The sequence below is a fragment of the Acipenser ruthenus genome, chromosome 42 (assembly GCF_902713425.1).
Source record: "Acipenser ruthenus chromosome 42, fAciRut3.2 maternal haplotype, whole genome shotgun sequence".
NCBI lineage: Eukaryota > Metazoa > Chordata > Actinopteri > Acipenseriformes > Acipenseridae > Acipenser > Acipenser ruthenus.
Genome location: NC_081230.1, coordinates 5,044,273 through 5,058,830, shown reverse-complemented (window position 1 = coordinate 5,058,830; position 14,558 = coordinate 5,044,273).

Genomic DNA, 14,558 nt, shown 5'->3' with positions numbered 1-14,558 from the left:
CACAAACAGCTCTATATCCAAGAAGACTCTGGATCCAACAAGGTGCTCATCAGTCACTAGAAATACTTAATAAAGAAGAAAAGTAATTGATAAACTGAAAGCTCAGTATTTTAATAATAAGCTTCAACTTTTCGGCTTCCACATTCTTCAGAGAGCAGCATGGTAGAGATAGCTACGCAGACTGGTGTTGTATAAGTTGTTTTTAGAGGCTCACAAAATACTGTAATAAATTACTTTTTGACTTTTTATTCGACTTGGGTTCTTCATTGGAACACCTTGTTAATTATACAGCAGGTTTCACCCCTTGCAGTTTCTGACTGATTTCTGAGCAGCTGAGCTGATCTGTGATTGGGTGGGGCGGAGCTATCCAAAGCCAATCGGAAAGCATCAGGTATGACTGGCACACCTGTCTCATTTCATTTTCCTTTGCTTGGATATCTATGGTCGCATTTGGCTGCAGGTCAGAAGCAATTAATTAATTGAAAATGATGACATTGAGTAGCAAAGCCGGGTAGTCGTTCTCTCACCACACACGGCGAGCCCTAACCCTCCCACATACTTCCTCTGTGGGGAAGGGGGCGCTGCTCTCTGACCTTATGGTCCTCCACGTGCTACATTGAGCAGGGCGCATCCATTCTGTCTTTTAATGCACCATCCCCCGTCTCACACTATCTCTGCTAGTCTCCTGCCTTTTGGCATTTAGCTCAAACACCCATCTGTGACTATGAGTCGTGTTAGGCTGTGCAAAACTGCACGTAGCTGGTGTTGCCGATGGGAAATGAAAGAACTCAAAACTTACACAATACTGTACAGAAACTTAAACTGGATTAGTAAGCACATTAAAACGACTATAAACAACACATTCACACACAATTTAAATATAATGATTAAAAACAACTTAACTATAGAAGACACACACACATAATGCAAAACTTATAATTAATAACATAATACCTCATGCTGAAAGCCATCACTACAGGGTCATTCAAAATGACCATCAAATACAGCACAGCGTGCTCATCAACATACTGCTGTATTTATTTGAATGAGTTGTGCATGTATTTTCATATTGGGGGAATACAGTATATAACACTGTGACGGTACGCCCACCCCTGTGTTTATTTGTATCATTTTTGTATTATTAGGCTTCCAAGACTATTGTTTCTGTTAGGATTTTTTTTTCTTCCGCTCTTTTAAAAAAATCTCTAAAAGGTCAAATGCAAAGCTAGGTTATAACTCCTTACAGAATGCAGATAGAGTAATGGTTATGATGGAACACATATAGGAACCTATATGTACGCTATGAAAAAATGTCCTTGACTGAGACCATTGACCTCTCCTTAAGGTCAAATGCAAAACTAGCTTATAACTCTCCTTACAGAATGCAAATAGCGTCATGGTTACAAAGGAACACATAGAGAAACCCATGTACCCGAGCAAAATAATCTGTTATACAATGACATTAGAAATGCATGTAGCAAAGGAGAAGCCATACTAATGGGGGATTTCAACTTCCCCCATATAAAATGGAAAAAATGGGAGCATGACGGATGAAATTGAAATGGTGGAAATGATAAATGACTGCTTCCTAACGCAATTTGTCAAGGCACCGACTAGAGGGGAGGCATGCCTTGACTTAGTCTTTTCAAATAACAAAGACAGAATAACTAAAACAGAGGTCAGAGAACCATTGGCAAACTCAGACCACAACATGGTCTCATTTGAAGTGATATTTAAAACTCAAAATAGAGAAAACATCCACAGAAAAAGGATGGCTGTTTTTTTAAAAATGTAGTACTAGAGGCACAAAACAATTACATCCCAAAAGTAGACAAATCTAAATCTAAAACAAAATGGCCAAAATGGTTTAATAGATCAATAAAAAAAAAAAAGATATATATATATATATATATATATATATATATATATATATATATATATTGTAACAAAAGGGGGATGGGATTGGAGTCATCCCCGCTGTAAAATGTGTGGTTTTGCTTTGTTTGATTGTAGTGCTGTATTGTTTAATTGGTTTTGTTAATTGTTTTATTGCTTAGTTATTCCCGGCACCTGGAAACAATTGTAAATTAGGACCAGGTGCAGGGTACTTAAGAGAAACAGTTAGTTTGCTCACGACTGCTGAGAAGAAGGAAGCAGAAAGGTGTATTCTGCGTCCTGGCAGTCGTGAGAGAAAGAAAAAGTGCTGTATTCAACCTGTGTGGTTGTTGTGTATTTTTAGTGGGGAAACAGCCTAGCTGTCCCACGTGTAGTCAGGGTGTTCCTGGGTGTGTTAGTTAGTGCTCGTACAGAGCTAGGTATTTATTTTGTGTTTGGGTATTTTGTGTTCGTGATTTGTTTTGTTTTTGTTCATTGATTCGTTATTAAACATTAGCGCAAAAACGCTTTCAAACCCTCCATCTGTGTCTGGTCAGTATTTTAAAGGGCAAAACGAACCCGAGTCGCAAGGCTCGTTTACAATATATATATATATATATATATATATATATATATATATATATATATATATATATTCAGCGAAAAAAGGCACTTTACAGAGCGTTTAAAAGGGACCAAAAACAAAGCACACAAAAGAGTACTTGGAACTGCAAACACAAGTCAAAAAGGAAGTTAGAAAGGCCAAGAGAGAGATAGAAATGAACATTGCTAAGGGGGCTAAAACCAATTCCAAAATGTTTTTCCAATATTATAACAGCAAGAGAACATTCAAAGATGAGGTTGAATGTCCAAGAGATACAAATGTCGACCCAGGGGACTTTTTCGACCTGAAAAAAGAAACAAGGACTAGAGGTCACAAATGGAGATTAGATAAAGGGGCATTCAGAACAGAAGATAGGAGGCACTTTTTTACACAGAGAATTTTGAGGATCTGGAACCAACCCCAGTAATGTTGTTGAAGCTGACACCCTGGGATCCTTCAAGAAGATGCTTGATGAGATTCTGGGATCAATAAGCTACTAACAACCAAACGAGCAAGATGGGTCGAATGGCCTCCTCTCGTTTGTAAACTTTCTTATGTTCTTATGTTCTTAAATGGCAAAATCATAGACGAAGAAAAAATAATAGCAAATATATTAAATTATTACTTTTCACAAGTTTTTACAAAGGAGGATACGGACAACATGCCCCACATGTCGACCTGTTCCTATCCAGTTTTAAATAACTTTAGCGTAACAGAGGCAGAAGTGTTAAAGGGACTAGGAGCTCTTAAAATAAACAAATCCCCTGGACCGGATGAGATCCTCCCAATAGTACTCAAATAAATGAAAGAAGTTATTTACAAACCGCTAACCAAGATCATGCAACAGTCTCTTGACACAGGCGTTGTACCAACAGACTGGAAAATAGCAAACGTAATACCGGTCCACAAAAAGGGAGACAAAACCGAACCAGGTAACTACAGACCAATAAGCCTGACTTCTATTATATGTAACCTTATGGAAACTATAATAAGATCTAAAATGGAAAATTACCTATATGGTAACAGTATCCTGGGAGACAGTCAGCATGGTTTTAGGAAAGGGAGATCGGGTCTAACTGACCTGCTTGATTTTTTTGAGGATGCAACATTGACAATGGATAATTGCAAAGCATATGACAGGGTTTATTTAGATTTCCAGAAAGCTTTTGACAAAGTCCCACATAAAAGATTAATTCTCAAACTGAATGCTGTAGGGATTCAAGGAAATGCATGCACATGGATTAGGGAGTGGTTAACATGTAGAAAACAGAAAGTACTGATTAGAGGAGAAACCTCAAAATGGAGCGAGGTAACCAGTGGTGTACCACAGGGATCAGTATTAGGTCCTCTGCTATTCCTAATCTACATTAATGATTTAGATTCTGGTATAGTAAGCAAACTTTTTTGACCTGAAAAAAGAAACAAGGACCAGGGGTCACAAATGGAGATTAGATAAAGGGGCATTCAGAACAGAAAATAGGAGGCACTTTTTTACACAGAGAATTGTGAGGGTCTGGAACCAACTCCCCAATAATGTTGTTGAAGCTGACACCCTGGGATCCTTCAAGAAGCTGCTTGATGAGATTCTGGGATTAATAAGCTACTAACAACCAAACGAGCAAGATGGGCTGAATGGCCTCACTCTCGCTTGTAAACTTTCTTATGTTCTTATGTTCTTATATGCTCTATTCAAAAATTGCCTTGGCCATGTCCTTTGACCTCTCCTTAAGGTCAAATGCAAAATTAGCTTATAACTCCTTACAGAGTGCAGATAGTATCATGTTTACTACGGAACAGATATAGGAACCCATATATACTCTATTCAAAAATTGCCTTGACTATGACCTTTCACCTCTCCTTAAGGTCAAATATAAAACTATATAACTTCTTACACAGTGTAGATACACAGTGAAGTTTGTGAAGCAGAAGTTGCTGCAATAAATTTTACTATCAAAATGTCTGCCACCAAATTCGCCAAAACGTTCCCCAAACATCAAATTGCTTCTGTTTGCACACCGTTTAACCAACTAACTCCTAAGTTGGTAGACGTCGTCCTGGGGACAATAGAATTCAAATATGGAAAAATGCTGTTCTTCCGTAAAACAAGATGGCGGCCAGACCTACATCTTCTACTTCTTAAATTTAAAAATGTTTCAGTTTAAAAACAGTTTGCTTAATTAACTCCAAACCTGAAAACCATCATGCCTGCATCAATACAATTGACTTTTTCAAAAATTGTGTTTGTGCATGAACCAAGATGGCTGCATTTTTTTTGAAAAAAACGTTCAAAATATTCTTCTGGATAACTGGTGAAGCTACTGATTTCAAACCTGTCAAATATCAAGAACTAAACCCGCTTCTTCCAGTAATTGCTTAAGTGTTTGTTACTGGTACTGGGCTTGGGAGCTGTAAAACTGCCTGGCAGTTCTAGTTATTATTATTATTATTATTATTATTATTATTATTATTATTAAATGTAGTTGGCAGTGACAGTGTTAGATTCTGGTCTCTGCCAAAATACATCCTGTGAGAATGTGTGGTTGGCAGCTAATACTTTATTGACGAATTGGCTATCGACCACCCTCATTGAAAACCTGTGTGAAATGTGGTCAAGGGATAAACAAGGTCACTGATAACCAGTTAATCCCTCGACCACTATATATACCAGCAGCTTTGTTGACAAGGGGTTGGTTGTTCAGAGAAGGAGAGACCGAGAGAAAGAAGGAAGAACTAAACAATTGTTACTCGTGCTGAGTATAGACCGGCACCATACATGTTTTGTTTGTATATTTATTTTGGCCATCGTGCCATTTTGTTTTGTGTGTTTGTTATTGTTGTTCAATAAACGAGAGCATTGGCGACTCACCTGCAGTACTTTGCCTGTGTATTTCTTGGTCTGATGTCACCCACCAAGCCATCCTGTCACAAACAGATACAATTATTAAGTGGAGACTTAAGACAGAGGGAAGGAGACACTTCTTCACACAGAGTGATGAGGGTACAGAATGGGTTACCTAGTCACGTTGAATCTCTGGGATCCTGTGATGGGGTACACCCCGCCCCTGTGTGTATTTGTGTTATTATTATTTAAAACGTGTTGTTTAATTTGTATAAAACACAATGTTTTGTTATTGTTGTTTTTGCAACTTGGAGGGGGTTAAACTTCCCCAGCCATGCTAACCTCATGCAGAACGTGACCATCTCCCTCCAGATGGATTGATTGACTAATTTATTATTCATTTGGATACGGTCACATGTATATAAACCAGCAGCTCTGGCTGATCGGGGAAGGTGTTCAGAGGTGGAATGAGAAAGCGAGACAGTAAGAACTGAAACTAAAAAGAATAGAACAATTGCTAGGCACGCTAGGGTTTCACCAGCATGATACTTGTTTTATTTAGTGCTCGGTTTATTTTGTGTTTTGTCTGTTTTTTTTTTTTTTGGCCAACAAGCCGTTTTGTTTTGTATAAGTGTTTTGTTTTAGTTTAAACCTTTTATTTATTAAATAAAACACACAAGTAGCGCATTCTTACCCCAGTGCTGTCTGAGTGTCTGAGTGTATCTTCAGGGTCTCTGACGTCACACCACAAAACCATCCGTGTCACAGATCCTTTAACACTAGAACGACTGCGTCTATACACATACCTAGAACAACCATGACCAGTCAATTTGACCGGCGTATTAAAAACAACATAAATATTATAATGAAAGGACAAACAATTGAATATAAGTTGTAGTTTTATTCAGGAATGTCATGTAAAGCATTATAAATAAACTGACACTGGAACAGAAATGTGTTTATATACAGGCATATTACATAACGTGCATCCTCACAAAACGGTAAAAAAATGAAAAAAACAAATATTTGAAAACACATTTGTGGAGATCATGTACATACAAAACTGTACAACTGAAACAGTGTAAATAAGAATCTTTTTTCTTTAAATAAATGGGTTTATATTGCCTACATAACAAAGCACATATACGCAACCAAAGCTATGCGTTTATACACAGGCATACTATAATTGAAATGACATGAATAAATAAACATTTGAACAGAATGGGCTGCATTTACAATCGTTTACAAAGTCTAAGTGCTGCACAAATCACACAGATCCTGCGCTTTTCAACATATGCAGTGCACTTCTTTGCGCATTTGGCACAGCTTTGAACAGTAACCCAGGCTTCTGGCACCAAACGCTCCACGGGCATATATTAGTGCAAAGAAAGCTTCTAATTCCTCCAAGGGCATTGACCAGGAATCATCTTGTAGTTGTCGGTGGGCTTCTGCTTCAGTGCAGGGTTGTATGTGGTGAAGCGTATCCATGTTCAATAGGTGAAAAACACTCAATGCGCTCTCATCAGTGTTATGTTTTGCATATGCCGTGGGCCCTGGAACTTCCCTCAGAATATTATGCTCACCCCTTTCACCTGCAGCTTCAACACCAGGATTTATAGTGTTCCAAACAGTGCCATCATTACCAGCCTCTTGAGTGCCAGGTGGTGCTGCACTACCGCTGGAGAAGCGGCTGTCTCAGGTGAAGTAGCGGCTGGATCAGGTGTAGGTGCTGATGCAGATGAAGTGGCTGGCATCCTTGCAGGGGCTGTCACAGGATTGCTTCTTTTCCCACGTGATCTCCTGCACCCTCTTCGCGCACTTGGTCCTGGCACTTCGCTGGCATCCTCCTCACTGTGACTGCTGCTGGAAGATTCATCTTCGCAAACCCATTCTGCTTCAGAGCCAGATTCGTCACTGTCCGTCTCTGCTGCATCAGAATCGTTGTTTTGCTGTCCTGTGTCTTTCGTGATCCATTTTCAATGTGTATTGGGGTATGTAGCAGGGCTGGGCCCATGCACATAAGCAGGGGGCTTCTGTGATTGTTTATTGTAAATATGAGTGTTGTGAAGGTAGAAATAAATAATAAGTGGGACTGTTTTCTAATGGGGATCTGTGTGTGGCAGCCTGCCTGGTGTGTTTAGTTGCAGGAACAAAGCGTGTGTGTGTTTGCCAGCTGCGAGCTCCGAATCAACAGTGGGGGTGGTGCAGCAGAGTGCCAGGATAAAAGGGTCCTGATTATACAGATCGGGGCTGCTGTAAGCCATAGGGGTCAGAGCGCTGCTCCTGCAGAAACATCGGTCCATCTGTGCTGCTGAAACGACAGGGTTCAGGAAACAAAGCGACCCGCTCTAACGGAGATCGAGCATATATCCGAGGCTGGAGTTGGGTGAACTGCTCGAGGGACAGGGAGTGAGTTTCGGGATAGTAGATCCCACCCAGTATAGCAGTCAGGTGTGGAAGCAGGGCCTCCATTTTGTTAGCAGAGTAGCACACTCATTTTTCATGGCAACTTTATTTTGTAGTTTTTTGTACAGTGTTTATTTTTGCTTTTTGTACACTGGCTGTATGTCCCCTGTGAGCTGCCATTGTTGGTAGCATCGTGTGGGGGGAATCTGTGTGTGTAAATAAACCTGCATTCCTGCGGGGGTGTGTCAGTCCCAAACTTCTGTCTCCATCTCCTGTCAATCACGCAGCGAACAGGCATGCTCGTCATCCCGAGAATTCACTCAGTCATTCATTACATCACGGGCAGCAAGACCCCTGTTACAGGGTAACAATGAATGTGACTTGTATAGTAACCAGAGTGTAGACAGACAGCTGTGAGCTGTCAAGGCTGATTGATGGGCTATCAGAGGCTCATTGAAACAATAGAAATGTCAGAAGGTCGCTCACTTGAGGAACGCAGACTGATATAATCAAACTTCAATACATGGCAGCAAGTCCCGACTGATAAACACAAATAATACCACAACATTTCATTGTTGTAATATGTTTTATATGTATCGGTCAATTTAAATAGAAATTCCAAAAACGGTCAAAATGACCGCCTTGGTCGTTCTAGTGGTGAGACTCAACTTGACAAAGTTTAAAAATCAATCCGCTACTAGGAACCTGATGAGCACAGATGGGCTGAAAAGGCCTCCTCTCATTCTTATGTTCTGATGTTATAAAACTTGAAAATGACAACACGTTGGGCCCTATTTAGCAACGTTCGCAAATGCCTAAAGCAATCGCAAAACGCTTTTGCAGACAGCGCACCAAAATCAGGTGCATATGTGATTTAGTAACTGTGTTTTAATGCTCACTCGGCAAGTGAGCGTTAGCGCTGGGCATGGGCTGAACTTTAGGGGAGTGTCCCCATTTACATACAAATGTGGCGATTTAGCAAACCAGCAACAGTGTTAGCGTTTGCATTTCAGTTGTCTAAACTGTGCGCAAATTACATGGTCAACTATAAATACCAGTGAAACTACCAGGGAAGCACGGAAAGAAAAGAGATAGAGAGAGAGAAAAAGAGAAATAAATGAAATATGGAGTGTGCACTGGATTAATGTGATACTTTGTACTGTGATTTTGTAACAATTGTAAGCTGCCCTGGATAAGGGCGTCTGCAAATAAATAAATAAATAAATAAATAAATAATATAATTTCTACGTGGCCAGACAAAGAGGAGACATCCCCAAATATTTAGAAGTCATCTGTCTTTTCTGAGCCTGTCTGACACACAATGTTGCAGCAATTTCGCCTCAACAGACAAACAATCACTGACATCTGCCAACTGCTTCAGACTGACCTGGAAGGAGACATGCGGAGAGCACACTGTTTCTATTAATATTTAAAATATATTATTAAAAATAAAGTCCACACCTAAACTAGTTATTGTACAAACATTACAAATTTCAAAAACTAGATGAACCATCTTAAATACAAACTAGGGTGGCTTAAAAGATGTCAGTTTGTTTGCCTTCCCTGCAGGAAATCTGTAACACTTCCTCTGCAGTGCATTCGCTGCAAAGCACGCCAGTCATCAGAGGAAGCAGCTGGTTGGATACTGAAGGGAAAGGCAGCCCTGAAGGGAGACAATTTCTCTCTCCAGGTGATCTGAAAGCATGGCCTGCAAACAAAGATTTCAGTGTAGTACCAGATGTTTTAAAATAATTGTTTGTTAAAATGTGTATTTCTTTCAAAACTACACATTTATAGTGAGCTGATGTGCAATAATCGTATGTACTTATTTTGTTAGTTACAATTATTTTAAGCATCTTTTAACAAAAAAAGCACCCCCCCACCTCCCTCTCCCCTCTTCCATACCTGGGGGAGTAAGGCTTAAAACACACCAGTAATTCTCTGAAATCTGACAAGACCCACTGAAAAGTGAAGCTACACAAATGAGTCACTGTGAGTCACAGCCTTCTGATGTCAGCAGTCCTCTCTCTCTTGTGAGGAGGGGGTGCTATCCAAACACTTAACAAGCCCCAGAGCTATATTTAGCAGCTCTTTGACAGTGTCAACTTAAAATTACTGTAAAACAACAGCCCTGAGCTTCACACAGAGGGAGAACGAAATAGACTAACAGCAGCTACACAGTGCAGAAAGAGCAGAGAAAGGTTGGTTTTATACTGGAGAGTACACTCAAAGGACATTATGATTTGGAGAGAGTTAAAATAAGAACTGCTAGAGTAGAACTCAAAGTTATGAGTTCTGAAGGTTCAGGGAACTAGTCCTGGAATATCTTATCTAAGGTAACAGGGAACTAGTCTTGGAATATTTTATCTAAGCTAACTCCGCAATCTAGAACCCAAGGAAGCTAACTCTGTAATCTAGAACCCGAGGAAGCTAACTCTGTAATCTAGAACCCGAGAAAGCTAACTATGTAATCTAGAACCCAAGGAAGTTAACTCCGTAATCTAGAACCCAAGGAAGCTAACTCAGTAATCTAGAACCCGATGAAGCTAACTCTGTAATCTAGAACCTGAGGAAGCTAACTCTGTAATCTAGAACATGCAGAAGCTAACTCTGTAATCTAGAACCTGCGGAAGCTAACTCTGTAATCTAGAACCTGAGGAACCTAACTTTGTAATCAAGTTGTTTTCTGTAGGCGTTCGAATGCTCAAGAGAAAGCTTTGAGTAACAGAGCTGAAGGTGACACGGCAACTGTGGAATCAAATTGATAAGCGAGGAGGCCAAAAATACTTGTATTTTATTATTTCTAGGTCGTCTTTGTAAATTTACAAGTGTGTCATTTTCGGGTAGTCTTGCCTCTTTTTAACAAAAAAAAAATAGGACACACACATGAAAACTGAATGCAGTTATATGAGGCTAAATATTCTGTGTTAAAACATAATAGTGGTGGGGACAGTTATAGCTTTTTCACACAGGAACAGGCGAGTTTTCTTTCTTTGTTAGCACCACGTACTTTAATATGAGAGAGAGCCTCGAAATAAACAGTGAAGGTGCTTCAGTGCCGCCCCAGCAGTGTGCCTGATGATGCTCACAGTGACCTCACACACTCTGATACAGCTGGGATTCCTGCCATGCAGCTTCACACATTAAACAACTGGCAGGCAGACAGCAAAGGAGAAAGACGAGTGCTGCTGTCAATTACAAATCTGCCATTCACTCACCTGACTAAACGAACATCACAGAGGGACCCACTGCCAGCACTGATGCTGAATGACTGATTCGGGACTGACGTCAGACTCAAAGCAGAACATTTTTATTAAATTCAGGGATCTTAAAGCCAAGAACAAAGCATATCATATAATAGTATATAACCAGAGAAGACATTTCAAGTGTCTTTCTGAGAACTTTTATCTCCATGTTCATTTGCTACACCCTGTAGTTAATATTCTTTCAAAATTCTATTTTTATTTTGAAATATATTAAAGCTTTACATTTCTCCATTTATGTAGAAGACCACTTTATCCAACTGTAATATAACTTGATATTAACATGAATTAGAAGAAGTGAGTGGGAGTTTCAGATTGTGTGGCTATGTGGAGGTGTCTCTCTGTCTGTATGTCACACTTACATTGTTACATGTGCTGTATGTTATTCTGCAGACTGTGAATCAGTCATTGTAATAGACTTCACCATGATGCTAACTCCACATTTACTTACCAAAGGATGGTCTTAAATACCACTCATCAATTACCATTTCTTATTTTATACTAATTCATTATACTGATTATTTTGAATGGTTGATCCCTAAAAACAACCCTTACCTACCCCCTCCTCTTAACCTACACACTTTAAACACCCCCCGACCACAGACACACCCACAAGCACTCACACAGACCCACAAGCACTCACATACCCACAAGCACTCACATACCCACAAGCACGCACACGCTCACAAGCTCTCACACACCCACAAGCACTCACATGCCCACAAGCACTCACACACCCACAAGCTCTCACACGCCCAGAAGAACTCACACACTCACACACCCACAAGAACTCACACACCCACAAGAACTCACATACTCACACACCCACAAGCACTCACACAGACCCACAAGCACTCACACAGACCCACAAGCACTCACACAGACCCACAAGCACACACAGACCCACAAGCACTCACACACCCACAAGCACTCTCACACCCACAAGAACTCACACACCCACAAGAACTCACACACCCACAAGAACTCACACACTCACACACCCACAAGCACTCACACAGACCCACAAGCACTCACACAGACCCACAAGCACTCACACACACCCACAAGCACTCACACACCCACAAGCACGCACAGACCCACAAGCACTCACACACCCACAAGAACTCACACACCCACACCCCCCCACAAGCACGCACACCCCCACAAGCACACACACACCCACAAGCACGCACACACCCACAAGCACGCACACACCCACAAGCTCTCACACACCCACAAGCACTCACACAACCACAAGCTCTCACACATCCACAAGCACTCACACACCCACACACCCCCACAAGCACGCACACACCCACAAGCACACACACACCCACAAGCACGCACACACCCACAAGCTCTCACACACCCACAAGCACTCACATACCCACAAGCACACACACACCCACAATCACTCACACACCCACAAGCACGCACACACCCACAAGCTCTCACACACCCACAAGCACTCACACACCCACACACCCCCACAAGCACTCACACACCCACAAGCTCTCACACACCCACAAGCACACACACACCCACAAGCTCTCACACACCCACAAGCACTCACACAACCACAAGCTCTCACACATCCACAAGAACTCACACACCCCCACAAGCACGCACACACCCACAAGCACAAACACACCCACAAGCACGCACACACCCACAAGCTCTCACACACCCACACACCCCCACAAGCACGCACACACCCACAAGAACTCACACACCCACAAGAACTCACACACCCAGAAGAACTCACACACTCACACACCCACAAGCACTCACAGACCCACAAGCATGCACACACCCACAAGCACCCACACACCCACAAGAACTCACACACCCACAAGAACTCACACACCCAGAAGAACTCACACACTCACACACCCACAAGCACTCACACACCCACAAGCTCTCACACACCCACAAGAACTCACACACCCACGCACACCCACAAGCACGCACACACCCACAAGCACACACACACCCACAAACACACACACACCCACAAGCACGCACACACCCACAAGCTCTCACACACCCACAAGCACTCACACACCCACAAGCACTCACACAACCACAAGCTCTGACACAACCACAAGCTCTCACACAACCACAAGCTCTCACACACCCACAAACTCTCACACAGACCCACAAGAACTCACACACCCACACACCCCCACAAGCACACACACACCCACAAGCACTCACACACCCACAATCACTCACACACCCACAAGCTCTCACACACCCACAAACACTCACACACCTCCACAAGCACGCACACACACCCCCACAAGCACGCACACACCCACAATCACACACACACCCACAATCACTCACACACCCACAAGCTCTCACACACCCACAAGAACTCACACACTCACACACCCACAAGCACTCACACAGACCCACAAGCACTCACACAGACCCACAAGCACTCACACAGACCCACAAGCACACACAGACCCACAAGCACTCACACAGACCCACAAGCACACACAGACCCACAAGCACTCACACACCCACAAGAACTCACACACCCACAAGAACTCACACACCCACAAGAACTCACACACTCACACACCCACAAGCACTCACACACCCACAAACACTCACACACCCCCACAAGCACGCACACACACCCCCACAAGCACGCACACACCCACAATCACACACACACCCACAATCACTCACACACCCACAAGCTCTCACACACCCACCAGAACTCACACACCCACAAGCTCTCACACACCCACAAGAACTCACACACCCACACACACCCACAAGCACACACACACCCACAAGCACGCACACACCCACAAGCTCTCACAAACCCACAAGCACTCACACACCCACAAGCTCTCACACACCCACAAGCTCTCACACACCCACAAGAACTCACACACCCACACACCCCCACAAGCACGCACACACCCACAAGCACTCACACACCCACAAGCTCTCACACACCCACAAGCTCTCACACACCCACAAGAACTCACACACCCACACACCCCCACAAGCACGCACACACCCACAAGCACTCACACACCCACAAGCACTCACACACCCACAAGCTCTCACACACCCACAAGCACTCACACACCCACAAGCACTCACACAACCACAAGCTCTGACACAACCACAAGCTCTCACAAACCCACAAGCACGCACACACCCACAAGCACTCACACACCCACAAGAACTCACACACCCACACACCCCCACAAGCACGCACACACCCACAAGAACTCACACACCCACAAACACTCACACACCCCCACAAGCACGCACACACCCACAAGCACACACACACAAGCACGCACACACCCACAAGCTCTCACACCCACACACCCCCACAAGCTCTCACACACCCACAAGCACTCACACCCACACACCCCCACAAGCACGCACACACCCACAAGCACTCACACACCCACAAGCACACACACACCCACAAGCACGCACACACCCACAAGCTCTCACACACCCACACACCCCCACAAGCACGCACACACCCACAAGCTCTCACACACCCACAAGCTCTCACACACCCACAAGC